The following is a 5,319-nucleotide window of genomic DNA, read 5'->3' as shown; positions in this document are numbered from 1 at the left end:
ATGAGGAGGCCTATTAGCATCTGCACACTTCTGTCTCATTACCACGCATCTGCCCACCTTTATTCTGCCGCCGCCGCCTCTCATCTGACAGCTCAGGCGTTGTCAGAGGCTGGAGACTGCAGAGTGGGGACCTCAGGCTCGCTAGCTCTGCTTTTATTTCCTAAAGACTGGTGTGTGGTTTTGACAGTACCATGCTGAGGAGGTAAAGCAGGTAATTAACATATCGAGCAGTCTCTAAACAAAGCTGAGATATAGATTCTGCATAAAATCACCCCGGAGTTGAGGGTAGGGGGTGGGGAATGGTGGTTAGGAGGGGAGACCTTAGCTCTGTCCAGTCCCTCAGATCCACTAATCAAAAGGTGGGCTTTTGACATTTCAAATTAGGGAGGAGGAGGAGATGGAAGAGGAGGAGGTAGCTAACCCTTGATGTTGGTCAACTTGACGTTGTGATAGGAACACAGCATCTCTTAGTGCTGTCTGTGGTTGCAGATGCACTCCCTGCTGAGAGAGGGAACCCCAGGCTGCCCTCAATTAGAACAATAGGCAAATTTATATCCACTTATGTCAAACAGCTGCCTCACATACCTGCCTTAAAAACAGACTTAACAGTGACAGGAGCCCCACTGAAACCCACTGAAGTGCTGTGGATGTGGCCAGGGTCATTGGGAAGAGCTGAATATCCTCCACTGGCTTCCTGCTGCCAAAAAAGCTGGCTAAGCCCCCTACCTCCCAGCATCCTTCCATGTTCACCTAAGCTTAACTTTTTCAAGGTCTGAGGGGGGTCTGTATTAAGCTCAAGGTCCCTGGCATCAGGAGGATACAGGGTGGAGCTATTATCCTGATAAAGGAGGGACACTCACCCCTCTTACTACCTCTCACCACCCAGGAGCCATTAGGGCTTGGCAGGAAGCACAAAGGGTGCCCACTGAGACCCAAACCCCAAGGGACCCCCGAAAGAAGCCCGCAGTGGCATCCCTGCGGAGTCCCAGACAGCCTCGTATGGCATGTCGTTAGCAGTTCTACTTGGAGCCTGTTAGGGAACTCCTGGCGCTCGCAGCTTTCATCCTCTGATACCTCTTTGTTCTGCTCGCCCAGGGTTTGTATGGGTTAATGGAAAAATTACTGGTATTTTGCAACAATGCAATCAAAGTCAGTTCAGCAAACCCTGATAAAGTGAGAATAGCTCATTCAGATGGAGCTGGCAGGCCTGAACTCACAATTGCAAAGTTTGAATACAAAATAAGATATTCCCCCTTTAAAAAAAAAAAAAAGACAGAATCCGTTGTCATTCATGCTAAAAAGGCATTACAGACTGTCGACACTGTACAGAAAAATAGGAGATGTTGACCTTTTTATTATAGACTTTTCTCTGCTGTTGCCCTCCTTTCAACTGCACATGGCTTCCCCCAGCTCCCCCGCCCGCCCTGCACTCATGCACGCTGTCTTCAGCTGTATGTTATCTCAAATAATTACCCTCGCTTCTGGCTGTCCCTGGCGACTTCTGCTGCTAAAAAAGCTACTCATTGTCGGAGACTGAAGAGGGATTTCCAGCCTGCTTCTTGTGGCCGGGCAACGGCTCTTAATTAACCACTCAGGTATTGTGGGAGCTCCCAGCCCGGCTCGCTTCCATATGGCGCGAACATGTCCGCAGTGATAAGCACGGGAGGAAATACTGTATCAAAAAGGAGCTCACACAACCGAAAGCTTGTGCAAATTATTTTTAATGATTCTTCTCTGGTAAGTCGGCTTATTTGTTATTTCAAGCAGAGAGAGAGAGAGAGAGAGAGAGAGAGAGAGAGAGAGAGAGAGAGAGAGAGAGAGAGAGAGAGAGAGACTTGCCCTTGACCCAGATCCCCCTAGTCCATGCTCTTATGCTGCCCCTCGGCCCAAATCTCCTCCTAAGCACTTTCTAGAGAGTATTCCAGGAGAGAGAAGTCCTTCCTAGCATCTCCCCTAGAAGGGTCCACTGTCACAGGCTTTTGTATCTATTGGATGCTTTGCTGTTCTGAAACTCACATGCACACACACACACACACACACACACACACACTTCCTTCCCATAAGCAAGTGATTGTGAATAAGTCAAGAAGGAAGCTGTTTGGCCTCACATATCCTTGGTTCTGCTAGTTCTGCTTTAAATAATGAGAAGCAGGAGGGCCGGGTGGAAGGGATGCCTCTTATAAATCTAATTAAAGAGGAAGTCGGATTTACATTTTAAAACCCACCCACCGGCCAGCACACGGTGTCACTAGACATTATGTATGATTTTCCTTTGCGACAGAAACCATTACATTTAAAAATTCATTACAGCAAGGTTAGTTAGACACATGATGGATGCAGCCCTAATCCTGCCATAGATTATCACAGTTAAAATGTAAACGATGAAAAATATTTTGTGCTTATCAGCATTTATGTGGAAATGTGTTTTACAGTGATATATGGTGTTCTATTTCTATGATTGTGACAGAAAGAAAGCAATACAAAACAACCCAGTGTTTATTAGAACATGCTTGCCATGATAACATGACATACCTGTTGTACATGACTTTAAGCGCTCTCATTGAGGGCACTTGTCCAAAACAATATGAAATGTGTCGGCTGTGCAAATCTGGCTGAGGTGTGTGTGTGTGTGTGTGTTTTATTCTGATTGTGGCTCTTTTTTAATAGGCTAATATTAATTTAAAATCATGTAGAAGGTTATAAAGTTGGCAGGCTGTTTAGCCTGTTTCCTTTCTGACATGCTTAAAAAAAAGAGTATGTGTATGTGTTTCAGAGATACCAGCTGAGGCTATAAAAAGGAGGCTGCTGTGTTTATTTTGTCTACAGACTGCCCAATGGGATGAAGTTTCCAGTGTGATGTCATTGGAAACATTGCTCCTCAGAGCAGTGAAATTAGCCCGAAAGAAGAGGAACATGGAGCCTCACTTTCCAATCAGGTGAGCATGAAAATCAAAGGCCACATTGGGAACATCCTGGTCCCATCAGGTCACAGGAGTGCTGCAGCTGTGACCAGGGGAGGATTGATGGCCTGAATGCACTGCAGAGTCCCTGTCTCCTGGGGAAGTCACCTCCTAACTCTCTTGGCCAAGTTCACTCACAATGTGGTTCCTGCCTTCCCTCCCCTCTCCTTTTTCTGCCAGCCCAGAACAATAGTATATCCAACTACAAAATGAACCAGAACACAAAAAGAAAAATAAACCCTCGTCGGTCACAAGAAAAAAGGGAAAGAAAATTTATGACTAAACCCTATTTTAAGAAAAGGAACAAAAGGCAGAAGGCCTTCCTCCATTCCATACTTTCAACTGCACATCCCAGGTACCCTCTCTAAGGCTTGAGATAGGACCACCAACAAATCTGGTGTGTCATATATGGTGACAATGGCTCCCTGTTACCTGGTGCATTCTTCCAATTCATTCTCTCTCTCTCTCTCTCTCTCTCTCTCTCTCTCTCTCTCTCTCTCTCTCTCTCTCTCTCTCTCTCTCTCTCCCTCCCTCCCTCCCTCCCTCCCTCCCCTGCACCCAGCTTCCTACTGATAACAAATCTTAGAGTAGATTTGGAATTGGCCCAACTTGAAGATCAATTCTTTCTTCCTTTCATTTGGTGCCTGAGCATCTCCCAGCTTGAGGGTGACCCAGGCTTGCTGCAAATTTCTCCCAGGCTTGGCTCCCTAGCTCTTTTCCTTTTAAAGTGCAGCTCCAGGAGGATGTCATTGTGTACATTAGCAAGGTGAAGCTTAGCACCCTCTGGACCACTGCTGGCACAGGAAGCAAGGAGCTGACCAGCCAAGGATAATAAAGGCCTCTGTACTTCCTAGGCTGCCTGCTCCCCGATCCTTCTCAGCCCGGTTGTTATCTTTAGGAAGTGCAAGGTGGAGGACGGGGAAATCTTATCTGGCTTCCATCCCAGTTAGAGGATGCAAAGCCCCTCCTGTACACCTTGGGAACATTGTCACAGCGGGGTCAGATCTCGCTCAAACGGACTCCAGTGACTGAAGGGGCCCGTGACCTACATTGTCCTCCATGTCCTCTGTGGCATAACACAGACTCAGCTGATTTCTTTCAAGGCCCATGTTATCGCATTTGCAAGAGTGTGGAACCTTCACTCTCTCTTTCCAATGTGTGCTTCCTCTTACACTTATTCACTGATGAACATTTTATTTTGAACACACACACACACACACACTCGTGCTTTCCTTTCAGAACATTCTGGAAGCAACTTGCCCAAGTACACCCTGTCAGTCCATTTCCCAGTTGAAGAATTTCCGCAGGCTGGGATCTGGGAAGCTGTGGACTGACCCAGAGTTGCCCTATTAAATGCATTTGCGACTTTGAGCTGAAGAATATTTGCTGAAAGCTGGATTACCACTTGGTAGACCACCAGCAGCTGTTGAAAAGCAGTGCATAAAAGCTTGTTTATGTCTTTAATGGCCCACTTAATTGATGAAGCAAGTATGTTCTTCATAATAAAATGCCAAGAAATAATCTTAATACCCCAATGTATGCCACCAGTGAATTAAGAAACATCTGCTGTAATGTAAAAGAATACTTTATTTGGGGTCTTCATTAAAAACATGATTCTATGGAGTTCTGCTGATTTATATTGTACACAACAAATTAGAATGTCTTGAAGTAATTATTCTTTACAATTAAACCTACAAGTCCACTCTTAGAGGGGAAAAGAGTCTGCTCTGTCCTCCTTTCCTTCAATCATCTTAGCACATGCTGGGTTCATCCATTTCACCCAAGAGATGTGGAGATGTAGAGAGGGCCCATCTGTGTCTACTTCTCTTAGGAAGACACACAAGCCCAGCCCTGCTTCTGAGGGCTTCTGCAGAATAAAGAACTCCAGGGAGTTGCAGGAAACTAAGAGTAACTCCTTTTGGTAATCTCTTGTCTGACTCCAATGTGGAGTTCACTTTAGGAGATTCAGGTTTGGGGCTAAATAGAGGACTAAGAGGGGGTCCTCACCCTGAAGGCTGAGTCTATGATTTGAAGGTAGGCTGGAAGAAATCTATCCCACCCAGAATCAGAGTTTTGAGAACCCAGGGACTGAGTGGCTGTAGATGTCTGAGAGAAAGAAGGTGCTGAAGGGAGAGAGTGTGACCAGCTCGCCAGTGCTGGCTCCCATCCCCCCTTCTCCAGATGGCGTTTGTCTCCCACACACCCACTATCACACCAGGAAGCCACATGTCACCACTCCAGCACCCAACACCACTCTTGATACAGGGGCATGTCGATTGCTTCCTGGAGTTTGGTCCCTAGAACAGCCCTCTTGCTTCAGAAGCCAAAAGACAAGTTATTTTAAAAGCGAACACAGGGC

At 46.3% G+C, this 5,319-nt stretch overlaps 1 long non-coding RNA gene across 1 annotated transcript; it reads left to right on the top strand.

The window, feature by feature from the left end:
• The first annotated feature begins 1,426 nt into the window (after nt 1-1,426).
• On the top strand, nt 1,427-4,499 carry Gm36670. The gene is made up of 3 exons (XR_879094.1): nt 1,427-1,737; nt 2,774-2,936; nt 4,200-4,499. It is a non-coding gene; the product is annotated as a predicted gene, 36670 (long non-coding RNA).
• Nucleotides 4,500-5,319: the final 820 nt, after the last annotated feature.

This window comes from Mus musculus, chromosome 8, assembly GCF_000001635.26.
Source record: "Mus musculus strain C57BL/6J chromosome 8, GRCm38.p6 C57BL/6J".
Taxonomy (NCBI): domain Eukaryota; kingdom Metazoa; phylum Chordata; class Mammalia; order Rodentia; family Muridae; genus Mus; species Mus musculus.
This window is presented reverse-complemented; position numbering and strand designations above follow the sequence as displayed.